Source organism: Rhinoraja longicauda, chromosome 18 (genome assembly GCF_053455715.1).
Source record: "Rhinoraja longicauda isolate Sanriku21f chromosome 18, sRhiLon1.1, whole genome shotgun sequence".
Taxonomy (NCBI): Eukaryota; Metazoa; Chordata; class Chondrichthyes; order Rajiformes; family Arhynchobatidae; genus Rhinoraja; species Rhinoraja longicauda.
In genome coordinates, this window is record NC_135970.1 from 25,552,602 (window position 1) to 25,570,026 (window position 17,425).

General features: G+C 41.6%; 1 protein-coding gene across 13 annotated transcripts in view; it reads right to left on the reverse strand.

The window, feature by feature from the left end:
* Positions 1 to 17,425, reverse strand: part of LOC144602333 (serine/threonine-protein kinase BRSK2) — a 702,099-nt gene that overhangs the window by 126,799 nt on the left and 557,875 nt on the right. The gene's annotated exons all lie outside the window — the stretch shown is intronic.

Consider the following 17,425-nt stretch of genomic DNA (forward strand, 5'->3'; position numbering starts at 1 on the left):
AGGAAGCAGCTGATTGGGCGTTGTAATTCTGCTTTTTATTCGTACTTTTAGTTAAGGGTTCGGTGAGTTCAGGGTTCAGGAAGTTAAGGGTTCAGTGAGTTAAGGGTTGTGCTTTTTAGTAAAGGTACAGTTTAAAGGATTAAGAGGGATTTGATTTAATTTGGGGGTAAGACATGTCAGATGAGATCGGCCCCGTGGATTGCTCATCCTGCAACATGTGGGAGATCAGGGATATTGTCGGTGTCCCTGATGACTACGTGTGCAGGAAGTGTGTCCAGCTGCAGCTCCTGTCAAACCGCATTGAACGGTTGGAGCTGCGGTTGGACTCATTCTGGAGCATCCACGAGGCTGAGAAGGTCGTGGATAGCACGTATAGTGAGTTGGCCACACCACAAGTAAAAGATAAGCGGACAGAAAGGAAACGGGTGGCCACTAGCCAGCATAGCAGTAGGCAGGTAATGCAGGAGTCCCCTGCGGTCATCTGCCTCCTAAACAGATATGCCATTTTGGATACTGTTGGGGGAGATGCCTCATCAGGGGAAGGCAGCAGCAGCCAAGTTCATGGCACCGTGGGTGGCTCTGCGGCAAAAGAGGGGAGGAAAAAGAGTGGAAGGGCTATAGTGATAGGGGATTCAATTATAAGGGGAATAGATAGGCGTTTCTGCGGCCGCAAACGAGACTCCAGGATGGTATGTTGCCTCCCAGGTGCAAGGGTCAGGGATATCTCTGAGCGGCTGCAGGACATTCTGAAGGGGGAGGGTGAGCAGCCAGTTGTCGTGGTGCACGTTGGCACCAACGATTTAGGTAAAAAACAGGATGAGGTCCTACAAGGTGAATTTAGAGAGCTAGGAGATAAACTAAAAAGTAGGACCTCAAAGGTAATAATCTCTGGATTACTACCAGTGCCATGTGCTAGTCAGAGTAGGAATAGGAGGATATTTCATATGAATATGTGGCTTGAAAAATGGTGCAAGGGGGAGGGATTCAAATTTTTAGGACATTGGAACCAGTTCTGGGAGAGGTGGGACCAGTACAAACAGGACGGTCTGCACCTGAGCTGGAATGGAACCAATGTCCTAGGGGGAGTGTTTGCTAGTGCTGTCGGGGAGGATTTAAACTAATGTGGCAGGGGGATGGGAGCTGGAGCAGAGAGACAGAGGGGTGTAAAATGAGGGTAGAAGCAACAGGTAGCAAGGTGAAAAGTAAAAGTGGCAGGCAGACAAATCCAGGGCAAAAATCAAAAAGGGCCACTTTTCAACATAATCGTACAAGGGGTAAGAGAGTTGTAAAAACAAGCCTGAAGGCTTTGTGTCTCAATGCAAGGAGTATACGTAATAAGGTGGATGAATTAAATGTGGAGATAGTTATTAATGATTATGATATAGTTGGGATTACGGAGACATGGCTCCAGGGTGACCAAGGCTGGGAGCTCAACATCCAGGGATATTCTATATTCAGGCGGGATAGACAGAAAGGAAAAGGAGGTGGGGTAGCGTTACTGGTTAGAGAGGAGATTAAAGCAGTGGAAAGGAAGGACATTAGCTTGGAGGAAGTGGAATCGATATGGGTAGAGCTACGAAACACTAAGGGGCAGAAAACGCTAGTGGGAGTTGTGTACAGGCCACCTAACAGCAGTAGGGAGGTTGGGGATGGCATCAAGCGGCACGGTAGCGCAGCGGTAGAGTTGCTGCTTTACAGCGAATGCAGCGCCGGAGACTCAGGTTCGATCCTGACTACGGGTGCTGCACTGTAAGGAGTTTGTACGTTCTCCCCGTGACCTGCGTGGGTTTTCTCCGAGATCTTCGGTTTCCTCCCACACTCCAAAGACGTACAGGTATGTAGGTTAATTGGCTGGGTAAATGTAAAAAAAAATTGTCCCTAGTGGGTGTAGGATAGTGTTAATGTACGGGGATCGCTGGGCGGCACGGACTTGGAGGGCCGAAAAGGCCTGTTTCCGGCTGTATATATATGATATGATATGATATGATAAGCAGGAAATTAGAAATGCATGCACTAAAGGCGCAGCAGTTATAATGGGTGACTTCAATCTACATATAGATTGGGTGAACCAAACTGGCAGGGGTGCTGAGGAAGAGGATTTCTTGGAATGTTTGAGAGATGGTTTTCTAAACCAACATGTCGAGGAACCAACGAGAGAACAGGCCATTCTAGACTGGGTATTGAGTAATGAGGAAGGGTTAGTTAGCAGTCTTGTTGTGCGAGGCCCCTTGGGCAAGAGTGATCATAATATGGTAGAGTTCTTCATTAGGATGGAGAGTGACAAAGTCGATACAGAAACAAGTGTTCTGAACTTAAAGAATGGTAACTTTGAGGGTATGAGGCGTGAATTGTCCAAGATAGACTGGCGATTGATGCAGAAGGGGTTGACGGTGGACATGCAATGGAAGGCATTTAAAGGTCGCATGGATGAACTACAACAAGTGTTCATCCCAGTTTGGCAAAAGAACAAACCAGGAAAGGTAGTGCATCCGTGGCTAACAAGGGAAATCAAGGATAGTATTAAAACAAAAGATGAAGCATACAGATTAGCCAGAAAAAGTAGCATACCAGAGGACTGGGAGAAATTCAGAGTCCAGCAGAGGAGGACAAAGGGCTTAATTAGGAAAGGGAAAATAGATTATGAGGGGAAAACTGGCAAGGAACATAAAAACAGACTGCAAAAGCTTTTATAGATATGTCATGAGAAAAAGATTAGTTAAGGCAAATGTAGGTCCCTTACAGTCGGAAACAGGTGAATTGATCAGAGGGAACAAGGAGATGGCAGACCAATTGAACAAATACTTTGGTTCTGTCTTCACTAAGGAAGACATAAACCGTCTGCCGGAAATAGCGGGGGACCGGGGGTCTAAAGAGATGGAGGAACTGAGGGAAATCCAGGTTAGTCGGGAAGTGGTGTTAGGTAAATTAAATGGATTAAAGGCAGATAAATCCCCAGGGCCAGATAGGCTGCATCCCAGAGTGCTTAAGGAAGTAGCCTCAGAAATAGTGGATGCATTAGTGATAATTTTTCAAAACTCTTTAGATTCTGGAGTAGTTCCTGAGGACTGGAGGGTAGCTAATGTAACCCCACTTTTTAAAAAGGGAGGGAGAGAGAAAACGGGGAATTATAGACCAGTTAGCCTAACATCGGTAGTGGGGAAAATGCTAGAGTCAGTTATTAAAGATGTGATAGCATTACATTTGGAAAGTGGTGAAATCATCGGACAAAGTCAGCATGGATTTACCAAAGGCAAATCATGTCTGACGAATCTTATAGAATTTTTCGAGCACACGGTATTGAGGGTTCAGTGTTGAGGTGGATAGAAAATTGGTTGGCGGACAGGAAGCAAAGAGTAGGAATAAACGGGTCCTTTTCGGAATGGCAGGCAGTGACTAGTGGGGTACCGCAAGGCTCAGTGCTGGGACCCCAGTTATTTACAGTGTATATTAATGATTTGGACGAGGGAATTGAATGCAACATCTCTAAGTTTGCGGATGACATGAAGCTGGGTGGCAGTGTTAGCTGCGAGGAGGATGCTAGGAGGCTGCAGAGTGACTTGGATAGATTAGGCGAGTGGGCAAATAACAGGTATAACAGAGCTTTATTTGTCGTTCGGTACCGAAGTACCGAACGAAACTACATAGCAGTCATAGAAAAAATAAAAGAACACAAGACACATAACCCCAACACAAACGTCCATCACAGTGACTCCAAACACCCCCTCACTGTGATGGAGGCAACAAAACTTCCCCTCTCTTCCCCACGCCCACGGACAGACAGCTCGTCCCCGACCGACCCACACAGTCCCCGCACCGGGCGCTGAAAATTGGTTGGCGGACAGGAAGCAAAGAGTAGGAATAAACGGGTCCTTTTCGGAATGGCAGGCAGTGACTAGTGGGGTACCGCAAGGCTCAGTGCTGGGACCCCAGTTATTTACAGTGTATATTAATGATGGCAGATGCAATATAATGTGGATAAATGTGAGGCTAGATGCGGGAAGATTGTTCCCGATGTTGGGGGAGTCCAGAACCAGGGGTCACAGCTTAAGGATAAGGGGGAAGTCTTTTAGGACCGAGATGAGAAAACATTTCTTCACACAGAGAGTGGTGAGTCTGTGGAATTCTCTGCCACAGAAGATAGTTGAGGCCAGTTCATTGGCTATATTTAAGAGGGAGTTAGATGTGGCACTTTTTGCTAAAGGGATCAGGGGGTATGGAGAGAAGGCAGGCACAGGCTACTGAGCTGAATGATCAGCCATGATCATATTGAATGGCGGTGCAGGCTCGAAGGGCCGAATGGCCTACTCCTGCACCTATTTTCTATGTTTCTATGTTTCTATTTAAACTTTAAAATGTGAATAACTTTAAAAATATAACACCGATTTCAATGAAACTTCTTCCATTAGCACCAAAGGGACGACGGTGAGTAAGGGGGGGGGGGGGGAGGGAGGTAAAATTGTCGCACTATCGTGTACCGTTTTGGCTGTAGTTCAGGAACAAACAAACAAACAAATGAGAGTTTTAGTATATAGATGAAACAAGAAGGAGGACATCTTTACTGTGCAGCACAATGATAATTTTGTGTTTAAACCAAAGTGATAGATGACACAGGCAGTAGTCAAAACAAACAAATGATCAAAGACATTAATAAAAGGTTATTGGATGGTCTCTGCAATAATACATATAGTCTTGACAAAAGAAACATGAATAAATATAAAACATAAATAAAAATGGATCACGCTGTTTCCTTGCAAAACCTATGCTATGTTGGCCAACCATTATCTGCAAGAGAAACAACGTAGTCTGGGGGTAAAAAAATAATGTGGCGTGTGTAAGATAGCAAAATCCATTTGGTTCTAAATTGCTGTTCAGAAAATCTTCCTGTCAATTAAAGTCAATTTCTCTGGAATCAGGACAACTCATCCATAAAGAAGAGTAGAGTTAAACTAATTACTCTTGGAGTGTTGCTTTTGCCGTTATAATGGTCTTTTGCCTCAAATAGCTCAGGTAATCATAAAAGTGAGGGAAATAAAAGACAGCTTTGGCAATATAATAACTTTGACACGATGAATCATTTGGGATTGTATTTTCAGGTTGCTCAGAATAGATAAATAGGTGCTGCCTCAATGAAAATAAATCAAATGTGAAGTGAATGATCTTGGGAGTATTTTAATACTGGCCACTAGCAGAAATTGGGACAATGGACATTTATAATGGTCAAAACTTGTTACCTGCCTGACCTTACTACAGTTCTGTGGGCTGTGATTTTTAACTGGGGAGAGTCACACAATTGGGACCACCTTATAGATTGGAGTTTGCTGATGTTTCAGAGACCAAGTTCCATTTTATCCTTCTTCAAAAGGTGCCAGGAAAGAAGACTCATTGAAGAATTTAATTTATTTTCCCTGTTAATGAGAAAGAGGAGTAGTCTTCCACCTGATCCTTAACTCATTGGCTGAGATACCCATCTGACTTCAGCTCAGTCATTAGAGACATAGAAAAAGTGAAAGGTCTTTGAGGTACTTAGGGTAGGGCAGTCTAAAACTAAAGGTCACAATTTAAGGCGAGAGGGGGAAAAATTTAACAGGTGCCAAAGGGCCTTTAGTGAATGAAGAAGTGGGAGAGGCTGGTACAATTACAACATTTAAAATACATTTGGAGTAGTATATGGATAGGAAAGGCTTAGATATATGGGCCAAACTCAGCGAAATGGAATTAACTCAGGTAGGCAACTTGGTCGATACAGATGAGTTGGGCCAAAGGGCCTATAAAATCATGCAGTGGAGTTCAAAATGGTTTGCTGCTTGTTTCATATATATACAGCCGGAAACAGGCCCCCTCGGCCATCCAAGTCCGTTTCAGTTCCCTAATGCATGATGGTACGTAGATCGCATATTCTAGCCTCATTTTTCTGGCAGAATAATACAAGCTTTAGTTGGATTCAAAACGTTTGATAGTGTTTGACATTTATTTGGTAATTATTGTGTTTAAAATTTTAAAACTAAACACTCTTATCCCAAATTCAATCCAACAGTTTGAATTCTCTTATTTACCAACTATAACTGGGGCTTTAAAGTGTGTGCAATGTGAATGGGTGTTTAATGGCTTGGCTTGACACATTTGCCCACTGCTCACAACAAAGAAAGTATTTTCCATATGAACCAAAGCATACACACATTTATAGGAGCTATTAATGGAATAAAGTGCCATGGGATTCGCAATTACCCGGCATTACTGAAAAATTGCCAGGAAAGTACATTTAATGCCTTGTATATTCTCCTAGCAGCCAATAACAACAATAATTATAGTCTGAAAGTCACATTCAGTTTAAACTAATAAAGAAAAACGTCAACATTATTTTAAAGTAAGGCAATTTAACAACAGGAGAAAATATTCTGGCAAACCAATTGTATACCAGCCTAGAAATACAATCAACAAAAAATGTATTTGTACAATTCTAAAAAAAACAAGATGCTATTGAAAACTGGCTTATCTGGGGTAGAGCAATATCTATTCCTGGGTCTCACCTGCCAGGCATTTAACCCCAGACAATTTAACATGATTTTCATTTGTGTTAGCACTGTTACTTGAGTGTAATACATGGCCAAATTATATCAACGGTGATAAAGTGCCCAATATTTGTTTCCAGCATAATTTTCAATCTTATTGTCTAAGAAGTAAGAATAACTCACTGAATAACCAGGTTCCACTGACCCTGTTTCACAGTCTTTCTTCTCACTGACATTATTGACCTCCTATGTTCTCAAACAATGCTTCATTGTTGTGTCTGCATTGCTTTGCCTGTGTCACAAATTATTCTCTCCCAGTGGAGAAGCATGAACGGCTGGGGTTTAAATCGTCCTTGATTATGTTGGCCATTTTTCCGAGGTGGTGAAGTGCTGAGGTAGTAGTTTAAGGAGGGGCTTTTTTTGTGTGATAGACTGGGCTGCATACATAACTCTGCAATTTCTGATGGTCTTGTACAGAGCAGATGCGAAACCAAGCTGCGATGCAGCCTGTTAGGATGCTCAGGGCATCTATAGAAAATAGTGAGAGTCATTGGGGACATGCCAAATTTCCTCCGTTTCCTGAGGGGGTAAAGGCATTACTGGCATGCTTTCTTGCCAAAGCATCAGTGTAGTTGGATCAGGGCAAATTATTGGTGATATTTACACTGAGGAACTTGAACCTCCAAGCGCATCTCCACTTCAGCACCATTGATGCCGACTGAATGAATACCACCCCATTGCCTGAAGTCAATAACTAGCTCCTTCATCTAGTTCACATCAAGGAAGAGATTGTTGTTTTAACACTATGTTACAAATTTCTATCTCCTTCCTGTAATTTATTTCATTAATCTTCGAACTCCAGACCACTACAGTGGTGTCATCGGTAATAGAGGTAGAGCAGAATTTAGGGGCACAGTTGTGAATGTAATGGGAGAAGAGTAAGTTGAGCATTAACGTGGAGGATATTTTGTCATCTATTGTTACCGATTCTGATTTAAACAGGCTGTTGATGGTCCAATTTTGGAGACTACTCCGAAAGCTTAGGGCACATGGGATCCAGGATGTTGGCAAATTTGATCCAAAATCAGATTGGCAACAGGAGATAGAGGGTGAAGGGTAGAGTATTGATTTTGTGATTAGATGGCTATGACAAGTCGTATTCAACAGAGATTGATGTTAGGACATTGGCTATTTGTAATACACGTGAAAGATTTGGATGTGGATGCAGGAGACACGATCAGTAAGTTTGTAGATTACACAAATGTTGGTGGAGCTGTTGACAGTGTGAAAGGTAGTCTCAAATTATAGTGTGATATCAATATGTTAGTGAAACAGGCTGAGAAATGGCGGATGGAATTTAATCCTAAAAAATGTTTTGGCAATTCATGTTTAGAGTAAACATGTGAGGCTACAATTTACACCATGAAAGGCAAGGTCCAAGGGATTATTGAGGAAAAGAGTGACCTTGACATGCAAGTCCAAAGATCCTTGAAGGGCACAACGCAGGTGGATAATGTGGTCAAGAAGGCAAATGAGATATTGGCCTTCATTTGTTGTGTTATTGAATACAAGAGCAGGGACATTATGCTCCAACTTTATAAAACAGTGGCCAGACCTCCGTTGTGCAGTTCTGGTCAATCTAAAGGAAATATGTGATAGCATTGGAGAGGGTGCTTAGGAGATCATCGGGATGTTGCCAGCGACAGAGTGTTTCAGTTACAATGAAAGACTCAGAACACAAGGATAAATGCCATTTTGTGGAATCAAATATATTCTAATCAGTCTGTGGATCAGTCTGTGGATAAAGCTCTGGGTACGATTCCGTTCTTGACCTTCTTTAATTTAGCAGCATTGTGCTTTACGTTTCTGGACTTGTTGTTTCTCATATGACTCAAATATGCTTTGATTTCTTCCTCCCCCTCCAACTGCATTATGTTCCATGGCCTGCTTCACCAAATAATTTGTTCTCATTCCACATCCTGAGAATGGCCAGACTATGCAAATGATTATCTCAAAGGTAAATAGCAATTAAAAAGGAATATAAATCACAGTCGATGGCACTTCATCTTGCCATCCGGTAACACATGTTTTTCCTAATTTTGTTGGTACTAATTTGATAAAGTGACCAGCTTGGGGTTCTTTGTTGTCCAGCTCAGCTGATTTCCAGAATCACCCAGAAATGTCTCTAGTTGACTGTCTGGACAAGCTGGGAGCAGTGAGTCAAGATGGACATTCCTGTTCCGTGAAATATATAGGAAGGAACTGCAGATGCTGGTTTAAACCAAAGATAGACACAAAATGCTGGAGTAACTCAGCGGGACAGGCAGCACTTCTGGAGAGAAGGAATGGGTGACGTTTCCGATCGAGACCCTTCTTCAGACAGCATTTTGAGTCTATCTTTCATGAAATATATATATATATTCATAAACTTTAATAGTATTTAAACCTACCACCATATACTGATCCAAAAATAACATGCAGCAAATTGCTCATGTGACTTTAATTATCATTGATCAGTCTGTCCTCAACTGCATGTATTCTTTATAATGAAAGTCAGATTCCACCAGCCATTGCTCAATACGTCAATGTACAAAATAATAGCAACAGTAGTTCTAAGGGCTGATGATTGCAGTGATATTTTCAACTTGTGCCACACATGAAATAAATCTCATCAGGTGGAACATGACTCAACACTCAAGCACTTTGAAAAGTCACAGTGTTGGGAGTTTTTTGTTGTGTGCTGTTTTTAATATTTCGTCATTGATGAACTCTTATGGATAGTACACAAAAGGCAACATTCCAGTGAATTAGTAATCAATACCGATATATTTTATAGTCCACATAAGCACAGATTTAAAAGATAAAAAGAATTAATATAAAATTAAAAAGAACAAATAAAAACCAGCATTGAAGATAACTTCAAAACTAAAAAACAAACAAACAAAGCTTGTATACACTGGAATTTAGAAGGATGAGGGGGGATCTTATCAAAACATATAAGATTATTAAGGGGTTGGACACGTGAGAGGCAGGAATCATGTTCCCAATGTTAGGGGAGTCCAGAACCAGGGGCCACAGTTTAAGAATAAGAGGTAGGCCATTTAGAACGGAGATGAGGAAAAACTTTTTCAGTCAGAGAGTTGTAAATCTGTGGAATTCACTGCCTCAGAAGGCAGTGGAGGCCAAGTCTCTGAATGCATTCAAGAGAGAACTAGATAGAGCTCTTAAGGATAGTGGAATCAGGGGGTATGGGGAGAAGGCAGGAACGGGGTACTGATTGAGAATGATCAGCCATGATCACATTGAATGGTGGTGCTGGCTCGAAGGGCCGAATGGCCTACTCCTGCACCTATTGTCTATTGTCTATAAAGCTCCAATATTTAAGTACAAGTGGATTTTGCCTATACTTAACTGACCCACAATCAAGGTGTCAGATCAAGAGCCTTTTGTTCTCCTGCGTACAACCACAAATGGTGTGGACAAATTACCAATCTATGGGGCAATGGTCCAAGAACCTCTCATCCTTCACACAGAAAGAACACCCCATGGAAGTCCCAAAGACAATGCTGAAGCATTTGCAACCAGCCAGAAGAAATTTAAGGATAAACAAACTTGGTCTCCTCTTGAGAGTCAGGAGGGTTTAAACTAGACTGGCTAGAAGATGGGATCCGTTACAGTAGTGAGGGAGGTGAGAGGCTGGAAGTCATACAGTAGTCAATGACAGCAAGTTCAGTAGAAAGGATAAGCAGGAGAATAGGAGGGAGTGCATGAAAAAACTGTTGGATTAAATTGCATTTATTTAAATGCTATAGATCTGACGGGTAAGATTGTCGAATTCAGGGCATGGAAAGATAAGTGTGTCGAGGATGTTATAGCCTTTGCAAAAATCTGGTTAAAGGAGGAACAGAACTGGCAGCTTAATATTCTAGGGTATAGGTGCTGCAGACAAGATAGAGATGAGGGTAAAATAAGAGGAGTTGTTTCATTGATTAAGGTGAACATCATGGCAGTTGTCCAAGGTGACATTACTGAAGGATCATCCAGTGAGGTTTTATGGATAGAGCGGACAAATAAAAAGGGGATGATCACCTTGATAGGATTCTACTATAGGCCCCCATTTAGTCAATGGGAATTTGAGGAACTAATATGCCGGAAGGCTTTCGACTGCTGCAAGATTAATAGTGTTGTCACAGTAGGAGATTTTAACATTCCCAATATAGACTGGAACTGCATAGTGCCACTGCCATAGACGGGGTGGACTCTGTCATGTGTGTTCAGGAAAGTTTCCGTAGGCAATATGCAGTGGGTCTGTGGGGGTTGCAAAGAATTGATGGGGTTTGCAGAGAATTGCTGGAGTGAGTGAGTTTTGTTACAAACTGTTGACTCCTTGAAAGGAACAGTTTGGGGACTTGAGCACAGAGACAAAGAACAGCTTGTGAACTCAAGGTTACAACTGATAAGAACCGAGACAGAACTGTGAACAACAACCCTTCACAGGTCGAAGGTAATGAGGTAATGCCATCCAGCCCCCTGGGATCACGACCAATAAGGAAAGGACACAACATGGGTAATTGGGTTTGAGCCAGTAAGAGGTGCCACAAAGATTGATAGCCTAATACATCCTAAGCAGATACAAAAGTCCATTTTTCAGTTCTTTGTTCCGTAAGTTCAGTAGTTATGTGCTGTAGCTTTGCTCTGCAATTTTGCCCTGTAGTTTTTTACTTTTGTTCTGAAACTGTAACACCTGTAAACTGTAAATAAAGAAGACTTGTAACTTACACCTGCACTTTATTTAAAACTAGAAAAGGGTGGACTCGTTAGGCCCAACCCTCTCCTGCATTGGTCACTCACCCTCCCCTCCCCCACTCCCCACCTCCCCCCTTCCCCTCTCCCCCCCACTCCTCCCATTCACCTCCCCTCTCACACTCACCCATGACAGAAAGGGGGAGGAGTTATACAGTTTGATAGCCACAGGGAAAAAGGATCTCATGTAGCTGGGGTTAAGTGTAGCCCTAGGCGAGGAGATGGGATTGAGAAGGAAATCAGGAAGGCAAAAAGGGAGCATGAGATTGTTCTGGTAGATAATATTAAAGGAGAATTCAAAGATACTTTCTGAGTATATTAAGGGTAAATGGGTAACTAGACTGAGAATAGGGCACCTCAGAAACCAAATTGTTTGTCTATGTGTGGAGCTACAGGAGATGAACAAGGAACTGGGATCAGTAGGGCAATTGGGCTAAGGAATGGCTAATGGAGCTTTATCCAGATTAGTATAAGGTGTTGCATTTTGAGAAGTCAAACCAGGGCAGGACCTTCTCAGTGAATGGTGGGGTCCTGGGGAGTGATGCAGAGCCACTTAGCTCTGGACCTCATTGTATCTGTGGTCCAAACATGGAACTAACAGCTAAATCCAAAGACTAAGTGAATGAGACTTGCTACTAAAGCTCAAGTTAACTGGGCACGTAGCAAAGAGCACAGGGCTCTTTGAAATCAATGGAAATCGAGGAGAAAATTGACCACTAGCCTGTTCCATCTATCTTGATTCCTCAAAGATATTTCCTGCCTTCGAAGCTCAAAATTGGGATGCTAATTGATGATCCACAATGTTTAATTCCATTCACAGCTCCTCAGAAAGTGAAAGCCGTCATCTTACAAAATTCAAGTCCAGACTGATAAGGCAAATAACTTTTATTCTACATGCGCCAAGCAACAAGTATCGAGATGAGAGAGTGTAAACATCTTTCCTTGTTAATCAATGACGTTACCAACAGTGAGACCATTCCCATCAATGGCCTGGAGTGAGTGTGATGATCACTGTTGACCGGAAACGTAACAAGCCACATAAACATCCTAGCACTTGAGCAGGTCAGAGCCACCTATCAAATGATGAATGATTCACACATTGATTCCCCGAAGCTTTTCCACTATCTATTACTCAAATGTCTCAAGAAAATAATCTCTAAGAATTCAATTAGTTGATTCTTTCATGCTTCTAAAGTAAATTTTAAATCATTCTTTCAAAATTAATGTTGCCCTATGGGTTTTTATAACATTAAGAAATAATCAGAGAGCTCTCTGCATTCTTCAGGTTAAGATCAAGCATCAAATGCAGGACGCTGTGTGCAGCAATTTGTCCTTGGGCCATGATTAATGATGGATATAAATAAAAGGTTTCTGATCAAAGGACAACCCCATGTAATTAATGTCAAACGAAAAGAAGCAGAGATCATGCCCCATATTAAATAATGATGAAAGAAAAATGGCTGTTCTATAATGTCAAATTATATGTTCTTGTTATGTAAAATAAGTTTAATATAATTAAGCTCACCGTAATTCCAAAATGTAATGGAATGTTAACACACTATTTCTGCAGCTGATTCGCAACGAAAACAAAAGAGAAATGAAAAAGACAGTATGTATCTTTTCCTTTGGAAAATTACCCACTCAATTTAAATTAACAATCTATTTCTAAGATGTTGTGATCCTCCAACTTTGGAAAATAAGGCTTCTGGTTAAAATAACAGAAAATATTCCTATCCCAAATGTTCATGTTTTCAGTGAATATAGAGTCATTGATTTGCAACATCATACTTGACACAACATCAACAAACATATTTATGCGAAAAGGAAAACCTGAAAAGGTAGTTTCAACTTAACTGCATTTTACAAGTACTTTGAATATACATTGGAATATCTATTAATATTTGCAGCATCTAGATAGATAGATCTGGCAAAGAAAAGTGATTGATGATCATGAGAGACAGAGCAGTGTTTTTTCAAACTGGGGATAGGCCATATGGTTTGTAATCTATTTCTCTCAGCAGCAAGCCCTTAAGAGATTCAAAAATTCTAAACCACTTGCCAGTATTTATGATCAGTCATGGCAATCTGAATTTTGATACCAATCTTGATTAATTTCATATTTAGTCACAATTGGTTGAAGCTGATAAATTGCAATTGCACAAATGGTGCTAAGACTAAAGAATAACAGACACTACTCCAGAGCGATATCATGACAAATCTACAACAGGGATCAAGAATTAAAAACATTTCAACATTTTAGGAGTTAGAAACATAGAAAAATAGGTACAGGATTAGGTCATTCGGTCCTTCGAGCTTGCACCGCCATACAAAATGATCATGGCTGATCATCTCAAATCAGTACCAGTTCCTGCTTTTTCCCCATATCCCTTGATTCCTTTAGCACCAAGAGCTAAATCTAACTCCCTCTTGAAAACAGCTAGTGAATTGGCTTCTGTGGCAGAATTCCACAGATTCACAACCATCTGGGTGAAAAAATGCTTCCTCATCTCAGCCCTAAATAGACAATAGACAATAGGTGCAGGAGCAGGCCATTCGCCCCTTCGAGCCAGCACCACCATTCAATGTGATAATGGCTGATCATTCTTAATCAGTACCCCGTTCCTGCCTTCTCCCCATACCCCCTGACTCCGCTATCCTTAAGAGCTCTATCTAGCTCTCTCTTGAAAGCATTCAGAAAACTGGCCTCCACTGTCTTCTGAGGCAGAGAATTCCACAGATTTACAACTCTCTGACTGGAAAAGTTTTTCCTCATCTCTGTTCTAAATGGCCTACCCCTTATTCTTAAACTGTGGCCCCTGGTTCTGGACTCCCCCAACATTGGGAACATGTTTCCTGCCTCTAACGTGTCCAACCCCTTAATAATCTTATATGTTTCAATAAGATCCCCTCTCATCCTTCTAAATTCCAGTGTATACAAGCCTAGTCACTCCAGTCTTTCAACATACGACAGTCCCGCCATTCCGGGAATTAACCTAGTAAACCTACGCTGCACGCCCTCAATAGCAAGAATATCCTTCCTCAAATTTGGAGACCAAAACTGCACACAGTACTCCAGGTGCGGTCTCACTAGGGCCCTGTACAACTGTAGAAGGACCTCTTTGCTCCTATACTCAACTCCTCTTGTTATGAAGGCCAACATTCCATTGGCTTTCTTCACTGCCTGCTGTACCTGCATGCTTCCTTTCAGTGACTGATGCACTAGGACACCCAGATCTCGTTGTACGTCCCCTTTTCCTAACTTGACACCATTCAGATAATAATCTGCCTTCCTATTCTTACCACCAAAGTGGATAACCTCACACTTATCCACATTAAACTGCATCTGCCATGCATCCGCCCACTCACACAGCCTGTCCATGTCACCCTGCAATCTCATAGCATCTTCCTCACAGCTTTGTCATCTGCAAATTTGCTAATGTTACTTTGAATCCCTTCATCCAAGTCAGATGGCCTACCCCTTATTCTTAATCTGCGACCCTTGGTTCTGGACTCCCTCAACATCAGGAACATTTTTCCTACATCTAGCCTGTCCAATCCTTTAATCATTTTATATGTTTCTATAAGATCCCCTCTCATCCTTCTAAATTCCAGTGAATACAAGCCCAGTCGACCCATTCTTTCATCGGCTGTCAGTCCCGCCATCCTGGGAATTAACCTGGTGAACCTATGCTGCACTCCCTCAATAACAATAAAGCCCTTCCTCATATTAGGAGACCAAAATTGCACACAATACTCCAGGGGTGGGCTCACCAGGGCCCTGTACACTGCAGTAGGGCCACCTTGCTCCTAAACTCAAATCCTCTCGCAATGAAGCCCAACCTTCCCTTAGCTTTCTTCCCTGCCTGCTGTACCTGCATGCTTACTTTCAGTGACTGATGTACAGGCATACCCAGGTCTTGTTGCACCTCCCTTTTGCCTAATCTGACACCGTTCAGTTAATAATCAGCCTTCCTGTTCTTGCCACCAAAGTGGATAACCTCACATTTATCCACATTATACTGCATCTGCCATGCATCTGCCCACTCACCCAACCTATCCAAGTCACCCTACAGCCTCATAGCATCCCCATCACAGCAAACACTGCACCTAGCTTTGTGTCATTTGCAAATTTGCTAACGTTACTTTTAATTCCTTCATTTAAATCATTAATATATATTGTAAATAACTGGGGTCCCAGCACTGAGCCTTGTGGCACCCCACTAGTCACTGCCTGGCATTCTGAAAAGGACCCGTTAATTCTTACTCTTTGCCTCCTGTCTGCCAGCCAGTTCTCTCTCCATGTCAATACCCTACCCCTAATACCAGGTGCTCTAATTTTGCACACTAATATCTTGGGTGGGACCTTGTCAAAGACTTTTTGAAAGTCCAGATACACCACATCCACTGGCTCTCCCATATCCATTGTACTTGAATGAATGAATGAATGAATGAATGAATGAATGAATGAATGAATGAATGAATGAATGAATGAATGAATGGATGAATGAATAAGTTTATTGGCCAAGTATGCATATACAAGGAATGTGCCTTGTTACATGTACTTGTTACATCCTCAAAAAATTCCAGAAGATTAGTCAAGCAAGAAGGTCCTGACCTCAAGCATTTAATCCATGCTGGATCTATCCATCCATCTATGACCTATCTGTCACTGCTTTCCAAATGCGCTGCTATAACATCTTTAACAATCGACTCAAGCATCTTCTCCATTACCGATAGCTAACTGGTCTATAATTCCCAGTTTTCTCACTCTTTCCTTTCTTAAATAGTATAGTTACATTGGCTACCCTCCAGCCCACAGGAACTGATCCAGAGTCGAGAGAACATTGGAAAATGATCACCAATGCATCCATGATTTCTAGGGCCACCTCCTTGAGTACTCTGGGATGCAGGCCCAGGGGATTTTATCTGCCTTCAGTCACAACAGTGTACCTAACATAATTTCCTGACTAATGTGGATTTCTTTCATTTCCTCCCTCCCATTAGGTCTTCGGTCCCCTAGTATTTTTGGGAGATTATTTGTGTCTTCCTTAGTGAAGACAGAACCAAAGTACTCCTTTAACTGTTCTGCCATTTCTTTGGTTCCCATTATAAATTCACCTGTGTTTGATTGTAAAGGACCTACATTCGTCTTCACTAATCTTTTCCTTTTTACATATCTAAAAGATATGCTTTTAGTCAGTTTTTATATTCCCCTCAAGCTTTCTTTCATGCTCTTTTTCCCCCCTCTTAACTAACCCCTTTGTCCTCCTCTGTTGAGTTCTAAATTTCACCCAGTCCTCTGGTTTGCTGCTTCTTATGGCCAATTTATATGCCTTTTCCTTGGAACAAAAGGTGCTAAGACTAAAGAACAACAGATACTACTCCAGAGCGATGTCATGACAAATCTACAACAGGGATTTTTTTTATCTACAACAGGAATCAAGAATTTAAAACATTTCAACTTTTTAGGAGTTCTTCTGGAATGCAAAAGGCATGAAGTAGTGTCCATCAATATATATTTTTTAATTGCCTTTGCTATATTCAGAAGTCTGAAGAAGGTCCTGACCTGAAAAGTTGCTTATTCGTGTCCTTTAGAGATGCTGCCTGATTCACTAGGCACTTTGTGTCTAGCACTTTGTGTCTTTTTCTGTCAATGCTCTAACATTTTCAAGAAGTCTAAACTAAATTAAAAGTCCTTCATTACCTTATATTTTAATCTTTCATATTTTATCTGACAATTGCAATCATAAAGCAATCAAAATGCCCAAAAGTAATTTGTGACCATATTTCCGGCGGTGAACTAATCATTAAACCAGTGAACTGTGAAATGTGTCAACATGAAAACCTGAAAACTAAGTGTAATTTTTATGCTAGGTTACTTTTCGGTATACATGATATTCATATCATATCATATATCTACAGCCGGAAACAGGCCTTTTCGGCCCTCCAAGTCCGTGCCGCCCAGTGATCCCCGTACATTAACACTATCCTACACCCACTAGGGACAATTTTTACATTTACCCAGCCAATTAACCTACATACCTGTACGTCTTTGGAGTGTGGGAGGAAACCGTACCCGATGAAAATGAAATATTACATTAGTCGTATGAAAT